We start from the raw sequence: 14,095 nt of genomic DNA, 5'->3' as shown, positions 1-14,095 counted from the left end.
AGTTAAATTTAAAAAAAATTTAAAGGAAGTTTGTTACATGTAAGTATGTAATACACAATGTAGAAATCTAAAATATTTTTATAAATGATATGGTACTGTCTTGTTAGAAATTGGGTAGAGAAATAAACTTAAACCTGTACTTCACTCAAAACCCAAATGAGTTCCAAGCACTGTTAAGAATTAAAGAAAAATAAAAACTAGCACAAAAGATCTAATCATATTCAAATATTAAGAGGAGTAATAACTTTGTAAGTTATTGAAGAAAATAGACAAAAGTTCCCTATACAAAGACAGCTTTCCTTAAAAAACATTATTCTATAGGGGAATCTGGCTGGTTTAGGTAGTAGAACATGTGACTCAGTCTCAGGGTTGTAAGTTCAAACCCCACAATGGAGAAAAACTAGAGCTTAGTTTTTAAAAAGACTTAAAAAGAAAAAAACACTTTAAGCTATAAACATTAAAATAAAAAGGCAAATAGACTAAGGAAAACAATTTCAGGAAAAATGGCAAATGGTCGTTTTTATATCATCTTCACAAGGTAAAAAGCCTATTCAATTTTTGAATGATTTTGAAATAAAACTAAAATAAATTCTATAAAGAACTCCCACACATAGACAAGAAAATAAGACCCTAATAAAAATTAGGCAAAGGACAAAGCAGTCAATTCATACAAAACATAATTAATAAACAAGTCAATGGAAAAATATTAATACTGCTATTAATCAAAGAAATGCAAATTAAAGCAACAATGGAGCACCATTTACCAACTATAAAATTAACAAACATTGTTTTTCAATAAAAATACTCAGTGTTGGCGAGGTGGCAATGAAACCATACACTTATATATTTCTGGTATCAAGGTAGAGAAATACAAATACTTAAGCCATATGGAATTTACTTTTGTAAAAAAAAAAAAAACCTTAAAAAATGGAAAAACCAAGTACAACGGTGTTTATGGCAATGTTATGTTTTTAATAAAAATGTCAATGATTATCTCTCTCAGCATAGACTTCTTACGGGGAGCTGTGTCTTTCTTGACCTGCTGCTTCCTCACCTTCAAGCACTCAGTGTTTCTCCAGAGTGTTTGTTCCTGACTTGTCCCTTGCTTTTGGCACGGGGCCAGATGCATAGCAGGGGCTTAGTAATTATTGAATGAATGAATGAGTGAATGAATGCGTGAATAAATGGATCAAATGAATCCACGTTAAAAAGTAGCAGCTTGCGTTAGAATGGCTCTTGATGAAATATGAACCTATTAATTTGCTAATTATGAAAATTATGTTGCAACTCGGAAAATGCTTCAGGATAGCAGTGCAAAGTAGGGGAAGAAACAGAATACATAATTGCACATATATTATGATTGTAACTAGATAATAGTTGTAGGCACATGGACAAACCCTGGAAGATAATATGTAAATTTAATAATGTTTTTTGTTGGAGTCATGGGATTACGGATGTTTCGGTCTTTTTCTTTTTTTCAGAAGCATATTAATTTTTCTCTTTTACAATTATTAAAAGGCAGGGAAAAATATGCACAGGCTTTGAGTCAGAACACTTGGGTATCAGTACCAACTCGACTATTTAATAGCTTTCTTACCTTGGACAAGTTACTGGAACCCTTTGAGCCTCAGTTTCCTTGTCTATTAAATGGGGATTATAATAGCTACCTCTCAAAGCTGTTTGTAAGGTTTAAATGGCCTAATGCATGTGAAAGGGTTTTATAAACTATAAAGTGCTATATAAAAGTGACACCATTATAACTAGCCTGTTTCCTAAGAGAAATAAGCTTTTTATTCCTCCAGATTGTTCACATTTAGTCATTTACACACAATGTAAAAACAATTCTATAGTCATTGAAACATACATTATCCTGTGTCTCACAAGCTAATACTGAACAAGCTCTTATCACTGGCCCATCAGGCACCAGTGGATTCCTAACTGGGTAAAAGGACCTATAAGATGTTGGGAATAAATGAAACATAAACCCAAAGTGAAAAGCTTTCCCCAGGTAATCAAATAAGAAAAGTTACAGGAAATCCATCACTGACTTTTGGATGTTAATTATTTAATTTTCAAACACCAAAACAATATGAAAGGGAAAAGTCCCCTCCCATTTCTGTCCCTGGTGGCCCAGTCCTCTTGCTCCCATACGGTGACTATTATTACTTTATTATGTCTCCTTCTAGGATATTTTATGCACATGTAAGCAAACATAAGTGTTCATTTTTTTCCTTTTTAAAAAAATGTAACTATACATCTTGTTGTTTACATATTGGTACATAAGGAGGTTTCCTTATTTCTTTTACAGCTGTATGCTATTCCACTGAATGGATATGCCTTTACTTATTTATTGGTCCCCTTTGACAGAACATCCAGGTTGTTTCCAATCATTTGCTCTGCCCTCTGAAAAAGGAAGACTTCATTCTGCCTTGAGCAGTGACAATGAGACACACAGGGGAATGGGCACAGAGCAATCTTAACCTAGAGAGTCCATTTGCTTGCTTCTGTTTTGAACAGTTAGGCCTTTGGAATCTCCTCAGTTGTTTTTCTTGCCCTGGATCAAAACTACATGATTAGGAGAATCTATTTCAGTTAGCCCTTTTCTTAAAAGTCAGTATAATGCTATAGTGAATCTTGTAAAGCCAGACTACCTGGGTTCAAGTGCTGGCTGTTCCCACTTGCTGGTCAAGTTCTTTCCACCTCAAAATAGAGATGATAATAGTATATACCTCACAAGGTTTTATAAGGCTTAAGTGTGTTAATATACCTATCGGTGGCTCTTATTATGTCCAGCATCTTTCAGAGGGTATCTGGGAAGGAGTGACCAAAACAATAAAAGATGTCATTATCTCAAGAAACTATGCCCTATATCAATGGTTCCCAAAATGTGGTCTGTGGACCAGTAGGATCACCTGGAAACATGTGAGAATTGCAACCTACTGAATCAGAAACTTGGAGGGTGGGACCCAGCCATCTTGATTTTAATAAGCCTTCTAGGTAATTCTGATGCATGCTATGGTTTAAGAACTATTGTCCTAAAATGTAGGGTATGGAAGCTCAGGGTGGTTTTAAAACATTCAGATCATAGAACACCTAAAAATCATGCTCTTTGTGGAACACTATGAACTGGTGACATAGAATTCCATGCATTTTACTAGTGGGGAATCTGCCCATATTATTTGTATGCCATTTTTTTAATCTCAAAATATATATATGAAATTGTTTTCTTTTAAATCACATTTCCAAAGTTTTCTCTTAGCATTCATTTGTTACTAATTCAGTAGCACTAATAGCTTACATAGTAGCAGGTACAAATATTTAAATAAAAATAGGAGAAAAATTCAAAAATGAAAAAAAATCTAACTTTTAAACTCAGTCTATAATTACAAAATGAGAGAGCTACTATGACTTAATTTTGTCATTTTTTTTCATCTGTGTATTCATTCAGCAAACATTTACTGAACATTGACTATATTGTCAAAAATGTGCTGAGCGCTTGCAATTCTAGTGATTAAGACAGGCAGGAGGAGGATATGACCTATCCATTGATCTATCATATGATCCATCTACAGAAAATCACAGTCCCGTTTGTACTATACCCATATTTTTATGCCATTGGGCAGGGTTTCTAGAATGAAACAAGCCATTATTGTCCTTATTCTCCCTGGATCCAGCACAACAGCTTCTCCAATGAAGAAATGCTACTATCCAGTAGCGATGACCAAGGGTATCAAATAGGTCTGAGGTCAATTCTAGCCAGCTGGCAAGGCTTCCCTGGAGCATTATTTTGAGAAAGATTATGAGACAATATTCTGGCAGGAAATAGTGCTGTGCACAAAAAAAAGAAAGAAACATCAACATAAGAGTTTTTTTATTTGCAACCCTTGGAGAATGTAGCCTTCCTTTTCCTTTGGGATATGAGAGGATATTACTCAGCATTTCTTGGATTACAAAATGGTACCTTTTGCCCTGTCTCCTCCTAAGGCTACTAATATTGGTTTTCTCCTTTCCCTTTGCACTTTCCTTCTGTCAGAGCCTTTAGAAATGGCCTGGTCAAGTTCAGAGACAGCAAACAGTGGTTTCCGATGTCAAATATATTAGTATGGGATGATTTCCTCTGTGTTTGGGCTAAGGCTCAAGTGCCCAGCCCTGTTGCTTTCTTCCATTGGCTTTAAGACACCTGGCTTGCTTGTGAAGTAGTGTGAAGCAGCAGGATTTGTTTTGCTGAATAAGAGAGCACACACTTTCCCCTTTGCCACTTGGTTGGTGTTACACAGATGTGAACAAATGGCCCTTCGCCTTCCACCTCTATGTCAACTAACCTCTTGGAATAAACATAAAGAAGACTCCCACTGCAAGCTTCATGTAAGTGAATACAGAGGAGACAAAGTGGGCATTTATGGTCAAGAATGTAGTGGTTAGGCTGGTTCTCCATTTGCTCTACAATTAAAAAGGTGTGTATGGCATTTCTAGATTACTCTTTATTTGCTTACATGCATCCCTTACAAAAAAATCATGAATCCCTATTTAGGACCCATTAGGCTCATAGCTCTAGGGCAGTTTGAACCAGATCGATTTGGTTCCAGTGGTCTGCTGGAGCTATAATTTGGAATATGTGGTGCAAAAATCTGTTGCATGCTTTAAAAGACGACAAAGACCCTGGAATTCCAAAAAAAAAAATTTTTTTCCAACCAATTTCCTTCAAGAAGAGCCAATATGGAAACATTCCCAGGAGATTTCTCCATTAGCTCTATTGAGAATAAATAAAGATTATATTTATCCTGATTTGCTGAAGACATTAGAAATCATTGTTCTCTTCCCCCTAAACATTTTTTTCTCTTCTAATATTTTGCTTCTTTATTCAAATCCAGCCAAGTTCACAGTGCTTGCTTATCACCAAACTATTTGCAAATATTACTTGGATCTCCTTTCCTTGGCTTTCCATTCTACATATTTCTGATTTCTATGTAAGTTTCTTGAGGCGCCTCAAGAACACTGTCTTGAAATGTTTGCTTTATTTTTCTTTATACTCATAAAAAAAATGTTCTGGGGCCATCTAATTTTAAACCCTACCACAAAATAATGCTTTACAACTTTTATAAAGTTGCAAACTGGGAATCAAATCAATGTCTCCCATAAGACAATTAATTGTAAAAACCTGATTGATTCTCATTTTAGACCGTCACATCTGATTCACAGATGGCTCTCAACTAACCCTAATAATAATGAATGGCAAGAGAACTGTGTGTTGAATTAAATCATAGGTAACTGTTTTCATAATAATATCAATTTCCTTCCCTCACCAGAATGCAGAATAACACTGAAGAGTAAAATTGACTGGCTTACTTTTATATTGTTTTTCTTCCCATCTTCCTTTGAAAAATAATGAGCAAAGGCAAGGGAGAGAAAGAGACTAAAGGGTGACCAAGATATGTGAAAATGCCATGAACTATTCCTAGAGAGTAAAAAAAACAACAACAACCAAACAAACAAAAAAAAAACAACCCAAACCTGGCTTTTGTTGGGACTTTCAAACATTGTGGACATAATATGCCAAGTCCATTCACTGGCTCTAAGCAGTTTTTACAGCCAGTCATAAAATGGAAAGTAAAGGTTCATTGTGAAACAGTTGGCACATATTTAACAAAGGTAAGACAAGCTGGCACCACTATAATTTATACCCATTAGCACCCAGTGGTGATCTTATGGTAGAGGGCATAGCTAATAAAGAACTTCAAAAGAAGAGAGAACAAATTATGAAATGTTGATTAGTGTAAGCAGTTTACATTTTCAACCATGGTGAAACTAAATTTAAATTGCAAAGATTCACAAATATCACTATTAGTTCATATAAATAACCCAGAAATTCTATAAATGGATAGAGATTTCACACAATGAGTTTTGCCATAAAAAGACTCAGTTATCATATCTAAAATCTACACTATTTAACTTTGAAAAGGAATGAAATGATAGCTCTTGAAAGCACTTAAGAGAGATTATCTGTCAAATCTACACTTGTAAAGATTTTCCTTGTGAAGACAGAAAATAACTGGATCCCTCTGCCTTGTAATAACCCTCTATATTTCTAAAAACAGAAACTAACTGACTCCTTAATCTTTATTTTTACAGGTAAAACAATTGCATCCCCATCAGCTTTGTCTTGAGAAACTCATTTTCCATATCCTTGGTTATCTTTCTCTGGCTCTTCTCCACACTCCCACTTTTCTCTTAGAAAAGTAGGTAGGAAAAAAAGAAAAGAAAGAAGAGAAGAGAAGAGAAGAGAAGAGAAGAGAAGAGAAGAGAAGAGAAGAGAAAAGAAAAGAAAAGAAAAGAAAAGAAAAGAAAAGAAAAAAGAAAAGAAAAGAAAGAAGAAAAGAAAAAAAAAAAAGAAAAGAAAAGAAAAGAAAAGAAAAGAAAAGAAAAGAAAAGAAAAGAAAAGAAAAAGTAGGTAGGTCTCAGTAAAGATGCTTCCAAACCTCCCCCAGAAGTGTTCCCGCTTCTTCTGACTATGCTTTTGTGTCTTTGGTTTGGGCAATTCTATTAAAAACCAGATACTTTTAAATTCCTAAGAGATTTGAACACAAATCAAAGATGACAACTAAACCTCTAAAATTATCATAGCACTAATCCCTCTATTAAGTGTATGGAGGGTCTGCAGACCACATGAGCTCACCCTAAAGAACATGCTGTTGTTTACCTGGGAACCAACTGCTTTACTATGAAACACGCTCTGTGCTCATCTTAGGTCTTGCGCCAAGAACTTACACTGCAATGCACAATATAGAAAGAGGCAAGGAGAATGCTGTGATGAGGATACTTAAATCAGTTGCTTTTTAGTGCATTATTTTAGTCGTGAGAAAGTTGGATAAGTCAAGCTCTTTCTGAGACCCCAGAGATCAAAGAGAATTCAGTCAAGGGCAATGCTTTGAAGAGCAACAACTATACTATTCTTTAGCAGAAGTTCTGTGAAATGTAGGTTTGGCACATTCATTTCTGTAATTCTTACACACATTTCAAATGCCAAAGAAATCTGTTTAAAAATGTAGATTTGACCATTTAAAACTTGTATGGCCTGGCATTTTGTTTCAGGATGTGAGATTACACCATGGTGCAAACTGAAGGTATATCTTGATGTTATTTATTAATATCACCACGGACAACAGCCATGCCTGTCAGAAATTAGGGAATAAATACACACAAGTGTGAAATGCTTTGTAGTCAAACCAAAACAGAGACTGTATTTTGTTTAACCAGAGGGATGATACTTCAAAACTGAAAGGAGTGCTATAAATCCAAAATTCATAAACCGCATCTACTTCTTTATCACATCCCTCAATGCTTTACTGCTCCAGTGTGGTGCCCATACCAGCAGCATCGACACCACTTGAGAGCTTGTGGGAAATGTAGAATCTCTCACCCTCCCTCAGATTTACTAAATCTGCATTTTAACAAGATTTCCAAGAGGTCTGTATCTACATTAACATTTGGGGAACACTGCTTCATAGATTACTTTTTAAAAGGAAATTTTAGCTATAAAATGATTTCATCCTTGGGACGCCTGGATGGCTCAGTGGTTTGAGTGTCTGCCTTTGGCTCAGGGTGTGATCCTGGGGTCCTAGGATTGAGTCCTGCATGAGGCTCCCCGTAGGGAGCCTGCTTCTCCCTCTGCCTGTGTCTCTGCCTCTGTCTGTGTGTCTCTCATGGACAAATAAATAAAATATTTTTTTAAAAACTGATTTTGTCCTCCTAAACTCCCTCTCCAGGAAGTAAAAAGTGCTAATTTGGCACTTTATGGCAATTAGAAATCTCCTGCAGAGCCATCAACAAAGCCTTCTGTCTTTGGAATCATAGGATGGCCTACTACACCCAAGCACTATGACCAGGAGGGGAAAAAGAGTTAAAAGATAGCTCTTGGCAAAACATCAGATATTCCCTTCCTTGTCTTACCTTGTCTAGGGAGGGATCTCCCTAGAATCACCATCTTTATTTCACACACTTTCTATAAGCGAAAGTCTAGAAAAACTTCAAAGGAGGACCAGGTGCACTAAGATTAACAGGTGTTTATTATTATAACTAATTTACTGAAAAAAATTTAGTGCCATAGCAGTCCTGAGGAGATTATGAACCCAAATGGAAGCGTTAACTGCCTATATGCATATTCACCAAAGATCAACTTTACCCTACAACTCACAGCAAATTGATCTTTAAAAAGGTGAGGGGATGAGAGATTCTATTACCAAAAGTTGAAAGATAGAACTGTGGAGATCTAACTCAAGGTGAACTGCCTTTCCTTGAACTGCTGAATGACTTCCAAACCAGCTTGTGGTTTAATTTTCCCATATGGATAGAATATTTTAGGAGTAGTGGCATAGTTTCTGATGGAAAGGGCAGATATCTAAAGACAAGGTTTCAAAGGACATGGGAAATAACTTTTCACAATTCTAGGTTATTTTCAGTGGGGACCTAGCAGCAATTGGCCATTCTTGCTAGTTCCCCAGTCTATCACTTTCCAGAAAGTACTTAGGTATTTTCAGGCATTTTAAGGAAATGTGCTCTTAAATCTCTTTCTTGTTTTTGTTTGTTTTGTTCAGCATATGTCATGTAGCAGTGTCTGCAGAGACTAATAGTCTGAAGACAAGTACTATACATGGTTCCTTAAAGTAGTGCTGCCTGAAAAGTGGACCAGAGGTCAACTGTATCTGAATCATCTGCAGCGCTTGTTCAAGTGCAGGTTCATGAATCTCCAGATCTAGTAAATCAGAGTCCATTGAAGCTGGATCTTAGAATCTGCATTTTGGGGGATCCCTGGGTGGCGCAGCGGTTTGGCGCCTGCCTTTGGCCCAGGGCGCGATCCTGGAGACCCGGGATCGAGTCCCACGTTGGGCTCCCGGTGCATGGAGCCTGCTTCTCCCTCTGCCTGTCTCTGCCTCTCTCTCTCTCTGTGTGACTATCATAAATAAAAAATTGAAAAAAAAAAGAATCTGCATTTTGAACAAGCTCCTGGGTGATTTTTTGCATGTAAACTACTGCTTACATTTTAAAATCAGTTGAATTTTGGACTACGAGAGCACTCCAGCCTGCATAATTTTCCGTAACTATCTCCAACATTTAGTCTGGGGTTGGAGTGAGCCTGAGGTATCTTTCTATCTTGAGGAATCCCAACCCAGCCTGGGTTATTTCTCCATGTAGAAGTGTTAAAGGAAGAAACAAAGTATATCCGTGGACCCCCTGGTACACTGAAATGCTTCCCTGGTGATTTAAATTGTAGCTTGGTGAATCTCCAACCCAGGTTCTCTCTGCTCAGCTAAAAGATGTTTCCAAAAGCAGGTTCTCTCCAACTGTGGGATTAGAATGATCACTGCAAGAGAGTGGTATGTTAGGTAGATGGATGAGGAAACCCGGAAAGTTTCACCTAGACTTCCTACAAACATAAAGGTTCCAGTTCAGTACCCACGTGGTCCATGCCTGAACTCACCTTGCAACTGACTAGTCATATCTTGGGTTGTTGCAGAATGTGCACCAGAATTGTGCTTTCATTTCTTAATTTCTACTTGGGAAATGAGGAAGTTTAAATTTTCCATCAGTTCTGGTTGAAAGAGCCTATTCACCAAGCTCTAAACTCACTGTGTTCTTATCACATTATTGGTGTTTCTTTTGTCTTTCCCAGGTAGAAACGGAACACTTATATGAATAGTAGAATATGAAGGTTATCCAATATAATCAATGTTCATAAGTGAGTGTTAGTGCCTGTTTTAACTTAAGCTCCAAAGACAACAAGCAAGTAGTGGTTGCTTAAAACAGGTAGTGGTTGCACTACCTGTTTTAAGCCACTTTTATAGTAAAAGAGTTTTTGGATTCCTTATTTCTTATCAACATAAGTTCAGTCTTCCACTAAAACCAGCAATGAAGTAAGAGATTTCTGGCAAAGTTTTCCCAGCAACCTATACACCCAGCCCAGATTCATAAGCCATCATCATCCGGACACCCACATATTATGAGCAACAGTTAATTTTCTCATGTTTCACTTAATGTGAGATTTCCTCTTTGAGGTCTTATGTTTTAAAAAAAAATACACAAGGAATTAAGTTTCCCTTCAAAGAAATAATTAAGAAATGAAAGCACAATTCTGGTGCACATTCTGCAACAACCCAAGATATGATATGCTTGGTCCAAGAACTAAATGGTTTACATCCTCATGAAGAGCAGACAACCATAGGTATATGTCCAGGCTAATAGGTAGCCATCAATTCTTTTCCCCTAAAATGACTGACTTTTGTCCCTCTAAACTACTCAGAATTAACTATACTCAGAATGAGGTAAGCTTGGCATTTGCATGACAGGAAGTAAACATATGAACTTTGAGGGACATGTAGCCAGTCTCCCATCTTAACCCTTTGTTCTTTGTGCTCTGAATATGCAAACAGATTTATTCTGGATGACTTAAGAAAAATTTTGGTCACCTCAACGAACTATTTATTATTCGGTGTTTCTGGATCTGAAGTGTCCAGATAATTGGCCAATTCACTCAGGATATTTTACCACAACTTTGTGTGTTTAAGTGACAAAAGGATAAATGGTGTGAGATAACTAGCCAGAGGTAGGGGACATGGCTCTTTTCAATATAAGCTTTGTGAAGCACACATTTACATTCAGAGGGGAGCGAAAATGTGTAATTCTCACTGGTCATCAGTTTATGAAATTACTAAAGGCTTGTTTGCCCTTAATTTCCTAAAGGATTGGTAGGAAATAAAATCAAGGATTATCACTATGTAATAAATCCAAAATACCACTTTTTAAGTAAGCTGAGCGATTTGCCTCGTTATGTAATAATTCCCTGCTGAGCCTAAATTAAAACTCAGAATATAGAGAGACCTGGGAAGAGAGCACAGAGTGTGTTCTCTGGGTCCATACCTTATCAAATAGGATCTCACACCATTCTTACAAGAATCCTGTGAGGTAAGTTTTCTTATATCCATTTTACACATGAGGAAATAGGGACCTGGTGTAGGTCATTTGGCTACCTTCACAAAGTTGGAAAATATCAGAACCAGGAATCAAACACAAACCTTCTTTCTTTTAAGCCCATGCACTCTAAGCTCCAAATCTAGAATTTCCCCAAGCATAATGCGCACACCCCTCTTCGGCCGGTACAAGGAAGAAAACTAGCATAGTAGTTCTTAAACTTTACTCCGAGATAGAATCACCTGTGAAGCTCATTAAACTGCAGCACCCCACACCCTTCCCAAGAGCTTCTGAGTCAGCACCACCCAGGTGATTCTGAAGCAAGCCTTCTGATGGGTCTCACCGTGAGAAACTAAGAAATGCACTTGGGATGAAAATGTAATTAACACTACAAACCCACTTCACAGGCATTCCCTTTTCAAATAAAATTAGGTTAAAAAAGAAGGGGTGGGGGATTTAAAAATTCACAGATAACTTTTTGAATTTAGATTTATTTAAAGAAGAAAATGTCAAGGAAATGATAGTGGAGGTGGTGGCAGATCTGACAAAGATTGTAGAGGTGGTACTGGAACAACTGAGCTATTAGGTCAACAGCCCGTGACTACTACTCAGAAATAGCACTCTGCTGGCCACCCCCTCAGCAGCCTGAGAGTGTGCCTCTCAGCCCATCATAGCCCCCCCCCCTTCAAAAATAACCACTACCTGGGTGCCTAGGTGGCTCAGTCAGTTAAATGACTGCCTTCGGCTCAGGCCATGATTCCAGGGTCCTAGGATCGAGTCCCCCTGTCAGGTACTCCGCAGGGAGCTTGCAGCTCCCCCTGCTTGTGCACGCTCTCTCTCTCTCTCTCTCTCTCTCTCTCAAATAAATAAAAGCTTAAAAAAACACTACCTGAGATTAAGAGTAATCATTTCTTTGTAATTCTTTCTAGTTTTATTGCTGAAGTGTCCATCCTGAGATATTGTCATTTTATCTTACGCGTTCTTTAAAATCTGGCATATATTTTCAGTCTCTTTTAATCTACTTGTTATCTTTATTTCCCTGTTATATCTTTTGGGAAAAAAAATCTCAGACTAAAGTTTCGCACAAACTGGATTTTGCTTATTGCGTACCCTTGGTGCTGTTCATTTTGTTTCCCTCTCCTTAATATTTCCTGTAAATTCCCCCCATTTGCTTCAACGTGGATGGAACTGGAGGGTATTATGCTGAGTGAAATAAGTCAATCGGAGAAGGACAAACATTATATGGTCTCATTCATTTGGGGAATATAAAAAATAGTGAAAGGGAATAAAGGGGAAAGGAGAGAAAATGAGTGGGAAATATCAGAGAGGGAGACAGAACATGAGAGACTCTTAACTCTGGGAAATGACAAGGAGTAGTGGAAGGGGAGGTGGGTGGGGGGTTGGGGAGACTGGGTGACAGGCACTGAGGGGGGCACTTGACAAGATGAGCACTGGGTGTTATGCTATATGTTGGCAAATTGAACTCCAATAAAATAAAATAAAATAATAATAAAAAATAAAATAAAATAATAAAATAAAATAAAATAAAATAAAATAAAATAAAATAAAATAAAATAAAATAAAATAAAATAAAATATTTCCTGTAAATTCGGCAGCTGGGCCCAGAGACTGACCAGATTCAGCTTGGGAAAGCTGTAGGTGGTGTGTTCTTCCCATGGAGAAGTATATAATGTATGATGTTCACTCCTTTTTGTTGTAAGCAGCCATTGACTCAATGCCTGGATCTATCTATTCATTAGACATTACAAAATTGTTACATTCTAATTGTACCATTTTGTTTTCATTTGTTAGCTCTAATAATTTTATAAGGAAATACCTAGTGGTATGGTTCACAAAGGAAAGGCAAATAATGTTTGATGCTTTTACCTACCCAGTTTTTAAAGGAACAAACTGGTCCCTGTTATCTTCAGAAGGTGACCACTGGTGCTACATATAAATATATGCATTTATGAACTCACAGATTTAAACATATTTAATGGATTTCAAGCCTGTGCAATTCTTAACCATTTTGAAGTTCAAATTGATTGTGGAAAGCCTTGTCTTCAAGGTGGTTCTCAAGTCCATTAGTCTTTGAGAGCTTCTTGGCTATCTGATATTACAAGTTCTTCCAGGCTCATCTTATGTGTCTCCTGCCCCAGACTTGGGATCAGCTAAATCCTGGTTTCTTTTAGAGGAGAATAGCATTCCTCTAAGGTGTTAATAAGTCTCAAGATGAACTTACACGTATTTTACTTCTTCTGTCTGTGCTAAAAGGCAACCAAGAAGAGGAAGTAGCAGGGACCCTCACATAATCCATAGCCTGGATAATGAAATCCTAAATAAAGGACATAATATTTTATTTTAAAGCTACAACTAGACCTTGTTGGAATTAGACAGGGTCTCTTTCTCCCCAGAACATTCTAAGGATGAGAGGCCACCCTCAAAATGCCACCCTAATACAAACTGATCCCCATACACACTACTAGTCATGGTTTGTTTTCTTATATGGCAAAAGTTTATTTTATTTCACTGCTCCATCAAAATTATTTATCTCATTTATCATACAGTTCCTGCCTAGTGTGTTTTGCCAGAACTAACATGCATGAAAATTATGTTAATGGGCCTTGGACTGGTTTTAATGTACTTCATATAATCAAGAAACTAAACAAACAGAAAGAGCTCTGAAAGGTGCTCATTCTACTCAGAAGAACCGCTTGCTCTCGTAAGACACGTTTTTGAGGAGAATACCTGCCAAGCATCAAACCACCACCAGTTCCCTTAGAAAAGACCTGTTTATTGAAAGAAGAAAATAGACTAAGGGACTTATCATTGTATCCCCCTCCAACAAGTACCCTAGGTTTCCATTAGCCAGTGGTGGTTTCATGGAGAGAGACTGGGAAGTGATTTGGAAAAGATTCTTAACACGAAAACTGACCAAAAGAAAAATTAATTTTCAATTTTTGAGGAGAAGTCACCTTTGTGAAAATCGTCCATTGCTTGAGGAATTCAATGTGTGTGTACACAGGGATATCACTATAATGCTGGCCTGGTGGTCTACTTCCAAAACACACGGACGTCGGGAAAAGCAATATTATAAAGAGGCCTTTCTGCTACTTTTGAGAATTGAATATCC

The 14,095-nt window shown here is 37.2% G+C and overlaps 1 protein-coding gene across 16 annotated transcripts in view; it reads right to left on the bottom strand.

Annotated features, from left to right (window-relative positions):
* The window catches only part of LOC112671623 (eukaryotic translation initiation factor 1-like), a 141,262-nt gene that overhangs the window by 34,645 nt on the left and 92,522 nt on the right, over window positions 1-14,095 (bottom strand). The gene's annotated exons all lie outside the window — the stretch shown is intronic.

Source organism: Canis lupus, chromosome 32, assembly GCF_003254725.2.
Source record: "Canis lupus dingo isolate Sandy chromosome 32, ASM325472v2, whole genome shotgun sequence".
Lineage (NCBI taxonomy): Eukaryota > Metazoa > Chordata > Mammalia > Carnivora > Canidae > Canis > Canis lupus.
This window is presented reverse-complemented; position numbering and strand designations above follow the sequence as displayed.